Source organism: Nicotiana tabacum, chromosome 6, assembly GCF_000715075.1.
Source record: "Nicotiana tabacum cultivar K326 chromosome 6, ASM71507v2, whole genome shotgun sequence".
Classification (NCBI taxonomy): Eukaryota; Viridiplantae; Streptophyta; class Magnoliopsida; order Solanales; family Solanaceae; genus Nicotiana; species Nicotiana tabacum.
This window is the reverse complement of record NC_134085.1, coordinates 51687235-51700628: the sequence shown is the minus strand read 5'-3', so window position 1 is coordinate 51700628 and position 13394 is coordinate 51687235. Positions and strand designations below refer to the sequence as shown.

At 40.6% G+C, this 13394-nt stretch overlaps 1 pseudogene; it reads left to right on the top strand.

Annotated features, from left to right (window-relative positions):
• The window catches only part of LOC142181812 (GDP-Man:Man(3)GlcNAc(2)-PP-Dol alpha-1,2-mannosyltransferase-like), a 76220-nt pseudogene that overhangs the window by 61174 nt on the left and 1652 nt on the right, over nucleotides 1–13394 (top strand).

Below are 13394 nucleotides of genomic sequence, written 5' to 3'. Positions count from 1 at the left end.
GGGATGCCAAAGCGGCATATTATGTTTTTCCATATGAACGCGATTTCCTCTTGCTCACGTATCTGAGTGTATGCACCTGCTTCCACCCATTTAGAAAAGTAATCAGTTAGAACCAAAAGGAAATATACCTTACCTCGTCCTGCTGGGAGGGGGCCGACTATGTCCATTCCCCACTTTATGAATGGCCATGGTGAAGTGACGGAATGAAGGAGTTCCCCTGCTTGATGTATCATAGGGGCGTACTTCTGACACTGTTCACATCTCCTGACATAGTCCGCGGCTTCTTTTTCATGGTGGGCCAGTAGTATCTGGTGTGAATGAGGCATCGGACGAGGGAGCGATTTCCCGTGTGGGCACCGCAATGCCCTTCGTGTACTTCTTCCAATACTCGCCTTGTTTGATTTGGCCCAAGACATTTGGCTAGGGGGCCGCCGAACGTTGGTTTATAGAGATCACCATTTACGAGGTTGTATCTGGCTGCCTGTACCCAAAGCTTTTTGGCTTCTTTTTTATCTTGCGTGAGCGTTCCATCCTGCAAATATGCTACGAGGCGGTTACGCCAGTCCCAAGTTAGGTTTACAGAATGTACCTCAACATGGTCTATTACAGAGTGGAGGAGGGTGACCATGTTTTCCCTGTTGATGTTTTTGGTGGCCGTAGCTAGTTTGGCGAGGTTGTCGGCTTCGATATTCCACACCCTAGGTATATGGTCGAGGTGGCATTCATCGAATTCCGGCAGTATTTTGTGAATTTCCGACCGGTAGTTCTGTAATCTCTGTTCTTTGACTTGGAAAGTCCCAGTGACTTCGTTCACCACGAGTTGGGAGTTGCAATGGAGGACAAGCCGTCGGGCGCCATATTTGAGGGCTAACTTTAAACCTACAATCACAGCTTTATACTCAGCCTAGTTGTTAGTCATCTCAGGGCATTGTATGGACTGGCAAATTTCATTGCCTGTAAGGACTTCGAGGACGAGTTCCAGTCCCGATCCCGAGGCGTTAGAGGCGCCATTGGTGTAGAGGACCCAGAGGTCGATATGCGTGGAAGCGCGAAGCGCTTCCTGTTCTACTTCAGGCAGTATTTCTGCGCTAAAATCAGCAACAAAATCGGCGAGCACCTGCGACTTAATGGCAGTTCGTGGTTGGTATGTTATCCCATGCTCACTTAATTCTATGGCCCATTTGGCCAGTCTACCTGATAGTTCGGGTTTGTGTAGTATCCCTCTTAGGGGGGAAGGTTGTCACCACCTTTATAGGGTGACATTGAAAATATGGTTTAAGCTTTCATGAAGCTACGACTAATTCCAAAGCTAGCTTTTCAAGGTGAGGGTACCTTATTTCGGCATCGATTAAGGTTTTGCTAATATAATAAATTGGAGATTGCGTACCTTCATTTTCACGGACCAAGACTGCGCTTACCGCAACTTCAGACACTGCTAGATACACAAGTAGACATTCTCCCGGATCCGCTTTGACGAGTAGTAGTGGCAAAGACAGATATGCTTTCAGTTTTCTTAGGGCATCGACACATTCTTCATTCCATTGCAGTCCGTGGTCTTTCCTTAGCACATTGATGAATTTGTGACATCTATCCGAGGATCGTGAAATGAACCTCGACAGGGCGGCTACTCGTCCTGTTAATTTCTGCACCTGCTTTTTGCTGGTCAGTATCTCTGGTATTGTGTCGATAGCCCTGATCTAATCCAAATTGACCTCGATACCCTTTTGAGACATTAGGAAACCAGGGAACTTTCCCAAAATTACCCCGAAGGAATATTTTTCGGGATTCAGTTTCATTCCGTATTGCCTTGATATCTCGAAGGCCTCCTTCAGATGGCCGATGTGGTCCTCTTTCTTTGTCGACTTTACTAGCATGTCATCGATATAAACCTCCATGGTCTTGCCAAGCTGTTCTTTGAACATTTTGGTGACTAGTCTTTGATATGTGGCCCCTGCATTCTTGAGTCCAAATGGCATTACCTTATAGCAGCATGTCCCTCGGTGAGTGATGAAAGTTGTCTTTTCTTGATCTTCTTCGGCCATTAGAATTTGGTTATAACAAGAGTAGGCGTCCAAGAAGCTCAGCAGTTCGTGCCCCGCTGTCGCATCGATGAGCTGGTCGATGTGGGGCAATGGAAAGGAGTCCTTTAGGCATGTTTTGTTCAGATCGGTGAAGTCGACACACATCTACCATTTCCTATTCTTCTTTTTGACCATGACCACATTGGCGACCCATTGGGGGTATTTTGACTCTCTGAAGGAACCGTTAGTGAGTAATTTATCAACCTCCTCGCTGACCCCCTCATTAATGATGGCATTGAACTTTCTCCTCATTTGCCGTATTGGCGGATGAAGTGGATTGACATTCAGCCTGTGTGTGGCGATCTCCCTTGGGATTCCTGGCATATCTGAGTGGGAAAAGGCAAACGAATCGGCGTTGTTAGTTAAAAACTCACGATATTTACCTAGTTTCGAGAGGTTGTGTCCAACATAAGCCTTTTTTGTGCTGTCGATATCATCCAATTGGACGGGATCGAGATCTTCTACGGTTGCCTTGCAAGCTTCTACGATGTCCGGGTCTTTGATGGCTTCTACTTATACGTCGGGTTTGGTTCCTGACATGGGTGATTGTTATGCCTCCACACTTGCCCCTTTTAGTTGTTTGGTGTGTGTGCGAGCATTCTTGAGCGGTGTGTGGTTCGCCTCAGATGCTGAATATCCCCCATATGGTGGGAAATTTGATTACTTGATAGAAACTTGACGGGACGGCTCGTATGGCGTGTATCCATGGACATCCTATGATGGCGTTGTAGGCTATTTCCTGATTCATGACGTGGAGTGTTGTTTCCAGGATGATCCGTCCTGCCATGACGAGTAACACTATTTCTCTAGATGTTCGCTCCACTGCATTATTAAAACCCGTTAGTGTTATGCAATGCGATATTATTTTATCCTCGAGTCTCATCTGCATGAGAACTCGTAGGTGAACAATACACGTGCCGCTTCTATCATCCACCATTATTCTTTTCACATCGGTATCCGCGATGCATAAATTATAACCAAAGCATCATAGTGAGGGAAATACAAAACGTCGGTATCTGATTTATCGAAGATGATACTGTCTTCGAGGTCATCATACCATTCGTGGGCAACTGTTCGTTTGAGTTTATGTGTGGTGGTGAATTCACATGGTTGATTACCGTATCATCGCCGCCACCAATGATCATTTGTATGGTACGAGCTGGTGATGGTGGCTTTGGAGGTCCTTGAGGTTGATCGCGCCCACGAGCGAAGTTGGCCCGTCGTCCTTTATTGCTCAGCAGTTCTTTCAGGTATCCCTGGTATAACATCCTTACTACTTCTTGTCGCAGACCTATGTAGTCTTCGGTCTTGTGTCCTCTATCTTGGTGGAATTCACATAGGACGTTTGACCTCCTAGTGCTCGGATCCGATTTCATCTTTTGCGGCCACTGCACCTTCGTGCCAAGCTTTTCTAGTACGTACACTATCTCTGAAGGGGAAACACAAAAGTTATGACCAGATAGCAATGGAGGCATACCTCTTTCGTTGCGGAGGGGTGCGGTATGTCAGGGCGCGACATCCGCATGTCGTGGAGGAGGCGGATTGGGTGTTCGGTTATAAGGCTGATGCCTTTCTCGATTGAAACATGGAAGTTGATCCCTTCGCCCGTCGTTGCGTCTATCTCTCCTCGTCTCGGTCTGGACCGATGTTAATCGCTGAAGTGGGCCGTTTAGGTCATCCTCGTCTGCCCTCACTTCGGCGTAATAGGCGTTGTGGATTTCTTCCCACATGGTAGGGGGTACTTTATGAGTCTACTGAGTAGTTTTTTGGTCGCTTTTGACCCGTTTCTGTTTAACCCATTTTGAAAGGCTGCTACCGCCATCTATTTTGACACGTTCAGTAGGATCATCCTTACTCTCTTGAATCGAGCCAGGAAATCCCGAAGTCTCTCGCCCGTCATTTGCCTGGCGGCGAAGATATCATTGACCCTAGCCTCGTCCTTTTTCGCTCCTGCGTGAGCGGTGGCGAACTTATCTGCCATCTCTTCAAACGTTGATATCGATTATGCTGGTAGTTGGGAATACCATGTCAACACTCCCCAATCAGAGTTTCGCCGAACTTTTTCAGCAGCACAGACGGTACCTGTTCTTTTGATAGGTCATTACCTTTTACTACAGTAACATAATGGATTAAGTGATCCTCTGGGTCCATGGTCCCATCGTATATTTTCAAATATGGCAACATTTTGAAGGTCTTTGGAATAGAATGGGGAACTGCCCCTTCACTGTATGGATGTTCAATGAATCGACCCACATCACATTTTGGTAACAACTTCGGAGCACCTGGTATTTTATCAACCCTCTCCTGATGTTCCTTCATCTGATCGCGGAGTGTTTTGTTCTCATTTTCCATCTCTTCCATTTTCTTTAAGATGGTCATAAGTGCATCGTCACCTATATTAGTAACAATGCGGGTGCTACCTATTCGTGTAGCGCTTGGATCATTGGCGGTAGCTGCGGTTTCTGTGGGTAGCACATCTTCGATACCTCCCTGAATGGGTTTCTCGAGCATGTTGTTCAAGGTACTCGTTATTCTTCTAGTAGCCTCTTGATAGCCGGTGGCGCTTCTCCTGCTGCGGATGTTGAGGTTTCCCTCTCGCGCAAGATCGTTAGATCCCCATGCGGAGGAGGTAAGATCTCCCCCTCGGGTGTAACACTTGGCATTGTATTCTCATTGTCTTCTCTACTAGCTTTGTTGAGGGAATTTAGGAGGTTGTTTGTGACACTCACTACTGCCTTTAGCCTCGCTTCTCCTTTTCCCGCCATCGTTGGCTTTTATGAAGCTGAAGAAAAATGATTATTACTTTCAAGAATCTAGATGAAAACTACGATTTCAGCTATAGAAATCCCCACAGACGGCGCCAAATTGTTTGACTCAAAAGATATTAAAACCTTTTTGAATAAATCAATCCAAGAAAAAAGGGTAAATCTTAGTTGAGAATAATAATCTCTAGAAAGGGTGATAGATAAAGAGAGGATAGGTCATGAGGTTTCTTTTTATTCGTAAATAGTAATGTCTCCAAAGTTTGAAATGCCCGTTACAAGATTATTGTCCTCTTTTTATACTAAGAGAGAAACTCTTCTAAACTGTAAAAGATAAAATACAAGGAATATTCGAAGGAATATTCCTAATGTCCCCTAATGGCCATACATTATTACAAAGGTCATCCAATTTCTGGTTTGTCTCAGGGTCATCTCCTCAGGACATCAATTCAAAGAGGCCCCGTTAATCGTTGTACTCGTCGTCGGTGTCGTCGGTCAAATTTGGACCCATACAAATAGCAATGGTCGATTAATCAAGTTCGGCAACACGTTTTCTAACAAGCATTACGAAGAGCTCTAGGACTGCTTTGACAATGAAATTCTGCCCCCAGTACCCTTCATAAAATTCATAAAAAGGGAGAGATTTATTGATATATTTATTGGATCCATCGAGACTGACGGGGTTTGAACCCGCAACTTCCGCTTTGACAGGGCATCGGGTATTCAGGTAATGTAATACACAAAGAGAAAATATATTTATGCATGCATGTAAATTGCTTACCCCACTAGATTGGATATCTTGGTAGTTCTGTTAGGTCTGTATTTAGACATAGAATGTGAAATGTTTTGGTAGCTTATCCATTTCCGTCAATTTAATACATGATTACCATGGTTAAAAATCTTCATTTTTGTTTTTAATCTTTGTTGGTGTAGTGATTTGGTCACACTTTTGGGTGGTGCTGTAGCTGGAATCCATTCCATGACAGACGAGCACTTTGGCATAAGTGTAGTTGAATATGTTAAAGCTAGCCACAAGGAAGCCATTAGAGAGCTCCAAGTTGTTAGTGAAGAAGAGGAAGATTCTAGAGAGAGAAAAATTGTGAGATTCTCATTCAGACTCAATCCGTATGTACAGTAACTGTGCATATATACTAATGCACTCAACTAACTAACTAACTAACAATTTACACATGTGCTAATTAACTATTCTAACTGCTTCTAGAAGTATACATGTTAAATAGCTTACTGTACAAACACTAATCTCTACACTCCCCCTCAAGGTGAGAATGAAAAATGTTTTTCATTCCCAACTTGGAAACCAAAAATGCATGTTGATGATGCCTCAATGCCTTTGTCAAAATATCGGCTGGCTGTTCTTGAGTGGCTATATGTGTTGTCCTTATTAGCCCTTCTTGTATCTTCTCTCTGATGAAATTGACTGTCAATGTCAATGTATTTTGTTCTTTCATGTTATATGGGGTTGGCAACAATCTGTAGAGCAACTTTATTGTCACAATAGAGGTCCATGGGTAGTTTGACACTAACTCCCAGTTCTTTCATCAATCCATCCAACCATGTTAGCTCAGCTACAATGTGAGCCATGCTCATGTATTCTGCTTCAGTTGAACTTCTGGAAATGGTAATCTTCTTCTTTGCCTTCCATGAGATTAGTGAGGATCCCAGCTTGACACAGAAGCCTGTTATTGACTTCCTCGACATGATACAAGAGGCCCAATCAGAGTCACAGAATGCTTCTATCTTCTCTTCACCTCTGCTTGACATTAATAGCCCAAGACCTGGTTGTTTCTTAATATATCTCACTAAGTGCAGAGCAACTTCATAGTGAGATGTCTTTGGTACATGCATGAATTGGCTTAGGCATTGTACTGCGTATGCAATATCTGGCCTAGTGATGGTTAAGTACAACAGTTTGCCAATGAGTCTATGGAAGTTATTTCTGTCCTATAATGGTTCATCTACACTAGCTTTCTGCACACATTCATCATACTTTGTACTTGTTAGCTTCAGGTTCTATTTCATAGGCGTGTCTTTAGGCTTTGCTCCTGACATCCCTACTTCTGATATCATCTCTAGAGCATATTTCCTTTGAGACATTAGAATGCCTTCTTCAGATCTAGCAAACTCCATTCCTAGAAATTATCTAAGTTCTCCAAGGTCCTTCAATTTGAAACTTTTATGAAGAGCAATTTTAGCTTGATGTATTTCTTCCAATTCATTACCTGTGACAAGCAAGTCATCTACATATACAAGGATAAGCACAAACTTGTTATTAGTGATCCTAGTAAACAGGTAATAATCATGTTTGCTTTGCTGAAAGCCTGAGGATAATAAAGCATGTGTCAGCTTCACATTCCATTGTCTAGAGGCTTGTTTTAAGCCATATAAGGATTTGACTAGTCTGCACACCTTATACTCCCCTTGACTACTAAATCCCTGAGGAAGAGTCATATACACTTCCTCAGCAAGATCTCCATTAAAAAAAGCATTATGCATATCCATCTAAGGGCAGCAACAGCTATAACAGTTCTTACTGTGGTCATCTTGGCCACAGGGGAAAAAGTATCATAAAAGTCAATTCCTTCCTGTTAGGTGTAACCCTTAGCAACCAATCTAGCTTTAAACCTCTCTACAGAACCACCAGCATTATACTTGATTTTACAGACCCATTTACAACCTATGGGGACCTTACCAGGATGGCAAGTCAACCACATCCCAAGTATGATTTTGTTCTAAGGCTTCAATCTCAAGATTCATAGTCTTAATCCATTTATCATCTTTAATGGCTTGTGAGTAAGAGGTAGGTTTAATATTAGCTAAGAAAGAAGCAAGAAAAGACTGGAAGTGAGTAGGAAGATGAGAGTAAGAAACAAAGTGATTAATAGGATAAAGACAAGCATTAGAGGTGGAAGGTAAAGGAGGGTGAATGTAATCAGTCAACCAAATAGATGGTTTAAGGGTTCTGCCAGATTTTCTGGGTAATAAGGAATCAAAAGGAGGATTAGGAGGAGTATTAGATGGAAGAGAAGTAGTAGGTAAACCATTAGGTAAAAGAGAAGTATGAGGATCAGGAGAATGAATAGGTGAACTATTGGATTGAGCATGATCATTAGGAAAAACAATGATGTCATTGAGGATAGAATTATGGTTGGATTCTGGAAGTGGCATAGGATCAGAATTAGGAAAGAGAGGAGAAGAAATAGAAGATGGATCAGAAGTAGCAAGAAACTTAGTCCTAGGATGTTTGAATGGATATTGATTTTCATGGAATACAACATCCCTGCTAACTATGAACTTATTGGCTTCAATGTCATATATTCTATATCCCTTTTGAGCAGAAGCATAGCCCATAAAGACACTAGGGACAGACTTAGGAGTGAATTTGTCATGAAAATTGGGTTTTGTGGCATAGCATAGGCATCCTAAGGTTCTAATGTGGGAAAAAATAGGAGGTTTACCATGAAATCATAAGGTGATTTTCTATGCAGAACAAAACTTGGTAACCTATTGATGATGTAAGTAGCAGTAAGAATGCAATCCCCCCAGAACTTCAAGGGTATGTTAGCCTGAAACCTTAAGGCCCTTCCTACCTCTAGGATATGTCTGTGTTTCCTTTCCACAACATCATTTTGTTGTGGAGTGTGAACACAACTACTCTGATGAATGATTCCTTTAGTTTTGAAAAGATTAGAGCAGAGGGTTTTAAAGAACTCATGGCCATTATCTGATCTAAAGGCTTTAACAGTGGTTGAGAACTAATTTTCAACAAGGTGCAGAAATTCAGTTAAAATGACATACACATCACTCTTTAATCTCAAGAGAAAAGTCCAAGTCATTCTTGAATAGTCATAAACAAGAGTAAGAAAATATTTGAACCCATTGTAAGTACAGACTCTATATGGACCCCAAACATCCATATGTACAAGTTGAAAAACATAATTAGATTTGGAAGTACTAACATGGAAAGGTAGCCTAGTTTGTTTAGCTAGTGGGCATACAGGACAATGACAAGTAGAAATGCAAGATAACTGTTTATTCAGTGCAGGGAGTTTTTTTAGTATTGCAATGGGTGCATGACCTAACCTTTGGTGCCACAATACACTGGAGTTTGACTGAACTGAAGTAGACACATGATTAGAAGCAGAAGTAGTAATAGGTGTTGAGGGATTGAGGATGTAGAGACCACCCTTGAGTCTATCAATCCCCTTCACCATGCCACTGAAGAGGTCCTGAAAGGCACAAAAATCATGATAAAAATGAACTGAGCTATTTAACTCTTTTGTATATCTAGAAACAGAGAGTAGATTCAAATGAAATTCAGGAACATAAAGAAAATCATAAAGGACTTCTGAATTGGGCAAGGTACATGGTCCAATATGGGTAACTTTAGTATTATTTCCATTTGGTAATTGTACAGTAGGTGATTTAAGTTCAGATATAGGGTATACTGATGATAGTAGATGTAAGGCAGAAACTATATGATTAGAAGCCCTAGTATCTATAATCCAAGGACCTTGGTTAGTGGTAGAATTACCTGCCATATTGGTTGAGTTTGCATGTCCCTTCTCCTTATTCAGAAGGTTGATAATTTGTTGATATTGTTCAGCAGTAAAAGGTTGGACAGTTGGTATAGCATTCCTATGTAGTCCAGTGTTAATCTCCTCTCCAACAATCACATTATGTGTTGCGGTTGTTGATTGTTCATATGGTCCTTTTCTCCTGTTGTTAAACTTGAATCCAGGAGGATATCCAATTAATTTTTAGCAACCTTCCTTTCTATGGCCTTTCATTTTACAGTAATCATAGTACACCCCAGCATTTCTTTTAGGTTTAACATTGAACGCATTAGCAGAAGTTAATGCAGCATGGTCAATATCCACATGAGCACTTCATAATATTCCACTATGTATTGCTAAATGTAACGATCCGACTGGTTGTATTAAGAAATTTCATCCGGTTTGGTAGTTTGAGGTTACGAGTAGCTTCATATTATGTGTATCGACTTGCGTGCATAGTCCGGGCGTGAAATCGGAAAGCTTTTATGTGAAAATATGAAAAACAAATAGTAATTTTTAGAGTTAAAATTTGGTTTTTATTTGACTTTGGTAAACGGACTCGGATCTGTGTTTCGATGATCCCGGGGTGTCCGCGGTAAAATATGGAACTTGGGCGTATTCCCGGAATTGAATTCCGAGGTCCCTAGCCTTAGAAAATATTTTTTGAAGAAAATTGTTGTGCTGGTTTTTAAAGGAAATAAAGAAATGAATTAATGTTTGAACTCGTTGGTATCGGGATTGTATTTTGGTTCCGAAGCCCGGTAGAAGTTTGTTATAATATTTAAGTCCTATCTGTAAAATTTGGTGAAAACCGGAATTGATTTGACGTGATTTGGACGCCCGGTTGAAAAGTTAGAAAATCATGAGTTTTGAGGTTAAATTCATAGTTTTTGATGTTATTTTGATGATTTGATTGCACGAGCAAGTCCGTATGATATTTTTAGACTTGCGTGCATGTTTGGTTTGGAGCCCCGATGGCTTGGGTGAGTTTCGGATAGGTTTAGGCTATGTTACTTGTTTTTGGATGCTTCATCGTCGTTTCTTCAAGCAAAAATAATATTATATTGAGCAAATGAGATCTAAATTCAGTTTTGTTTGAACCATTAGATCCGTATTGAAATTACGGAGCCATAGGAAAATGAATCATCGAATTTGGACATCGTATGAGGAAGTTATGCTCATTCTTGTGTCAGGAAAAATTGATGGTTCTAGTGTGGTCGCAAATACGAACTTTTTATCGCATTTGCGATGCCCAATTCGCTTAAGTGAGTTTTTTGACGAGATTTTCACCCATTTTTCAATTTTCTCAAACCCTAAACCTCCATGGACAATTTTTCAAGGATCTAAACTTCTCCAAATCATTGGGTAAGTGTCTCTAATCAATTTCCAACTATATTTTATGATTATATCTTAGATTTAACATCAAATTAATGAGAATCTAAAGGAAAATTTTGGAAAAATTGAGAAATCTTTCAAAAATGTAAAAAATGATGATTTGAATGACCAAATGGTATCGGAATTAGATAATTTTTGTATGGGTGAACTCGTAGCGGAATGGGTGTTCGATTTTTGTAAATTTTGTCAGGTTCCGAGGTGCGGGCCCAGGGGTTGACTTTTGTTGACTTTTTACAAATTGTATAAGAATCATAGTTTTGTCAATTGAAATTAATTTCTCTTGCATTGTTTGATGTATTCAAGTCATTTTTGGAAAGATTGAGTCGCTCATTGATGAATTGGTAAAAAAAGCTAAATTGAGTATTGAATTGGTCGGATTGAGGTAAGTATCTTGCCTAACCTTGTGTGGGGGACTTCCCCTTAGGATTTGAGTCTTCTATGCTAATTGTAGTCCGTGCATGCGAGGTGACGAGTGGGTGCTCAGACTTATTTGCGGGAAATTTTCTCTAGGGTGCTTAGGTCCTTATGTTCATTATGTGGAAAGTAGCCCGTTATAATTGGTTTTCCTAATTGCTTAAATTGCCTCTATATGGTCCATATGATGTTAATATCTTTCCTCTAATTCTACGTGTTACATGACCCTTAATTGCATTAATTGAAGTGATTGTCTTCCTTATTGTCTTGATACTCCTTGATTGTAAGTTCCTATATGACTTCGTGCAAATATGTTACATGTCCAATTGTTGTGGTTACCGGTGTAGCTATCACGTGTTTATTATGTCTTGTTGTTTTGTTGAGGTTATCGTGCTTCTTGGTTTTTCTGTGACCTTTATTATGTGTTGTTGACTCCCTTGCTGGGACGTTATTGTTTCTATTATTGATTCCCTTGCCGGGACGTTATTGTTTCTATTGTTGATTCCCTTGCCGAGATGTTATTGTTTCTATTATCGATTCCCTTTCCGGGATATTATTGTTTCTATTGTTGACTCCCTTGCCGGGATGTTATTATTTCTATCGTTGATTCCCTTGCCGGGATGTTATTGTTTCTATCTTTGATTCCCTTGCGGGGATGTTATTGTTTCTATTGATTGATTCCTTTGCCGGGATGTTGTTGTTTCTACTGTTTGGGTGAGGAAGAGTGATAAAGCACGAAAGATGATGTCGTGCACATGTACATTTATATCCCCAACACATATATTGAGGATACCAAGAGATCCCCAGCACATATATTGAGGATACTAAGAGATCCTCGGGATACCAAGAGATCCCCAACACATATATTGAGGATACCAAGAGATCCCTAGCTCATATACAGAGGATCCCCAGCATATATATTGAGGTTACTAAGAGATTTTCAGGATACCAAGAGATCCCCAGCACATATATTAAGGATACCAAGAGATCTTCGGGATACCAAGAGATCCCCAGCACATATATTGAGGATACTAAGAGATCCTCGGGATATCAAGAGATCCCCAGCACATATATTGAGGATACCAAGAGATCCTCGGGATACCAAGAGATCTCCCGCACACATATTGAGGATACCAAGAGATCCTCGGGATACCAAGAGATCTCCCGCACACATATTGAGGATACTAAGAGATCCTCGGGATACTGAGAGATCCCCGATTGTTATCCCGATATTGAGTTGTATTCCTTCTGTGATTATTTTGTCTCTACTATAGCCGTTGTTATTCATATTATCTTGTATTACTTCATACTGCTAGCATTTAATTATATTAAACAACTTCAACTTTTCTCGATGGTTTTTTCTAATTAGTTTAGAAATTGTAATTTACTTTATATTATGTAAATGAGATTTCTTGAACATCTTGAGTGCATTTATACGGACATTATGTAATGTATAGCATGTTGATTTTGTTGTTAAAAGTGAGATGGAAAAATATGCTGGCATAAGGTGCCATGTGTGCTGAAGTTCGGAAATTGAGATTATGATATGAGAAATCGAGAGTTGAGATGGTCGGGATTGTGTACTAGTCATGATGTGATTGGCTGTGTTGGCATTGCCTTCTTCATTTGAGAACATTCTTACTTGTCTTTGTTCCTATTATGTCAGTGTTGATTTACTTGGTTATCGTTAGTTATTACCCGTGTTCTCCCTTTATTGTTCCTACTGTTTGTATTTTGATTTCTCTCCGATGTTGGTATTACCTCGTTATTTTTATCTCAATATTTTATTATCCCATGCTATTCATTTCATTTGACCAGTAGGTGTCTTGATTGTTCCTCGTCACTACCCCGCCGAGGTTAGTCTTAACACTTACTGGGCACCGCCGTGGTGTGCTCATACCACTTCTGTACATTTTTGTGTACAGATCCAGGTATTTGGTCGATAATAGTTGTGTGGGTCGTTGCGGTGGAGACTCAAGGTAAACCTGCTGCAGCGTTCGCAAGTCTCGGAGTCACCTTCAGTTGTACTTATTTTCATATGTTCCTTTTGTTTCGGAATAGTGACGTATTTATTTTGTATAACTACTCTTAGAAAGACTTATGACTTGTACCACAAGTTTTGAAAATTGTAATTTGTTTAGAGTAATTTAATTTAAAGTTAGTAAATA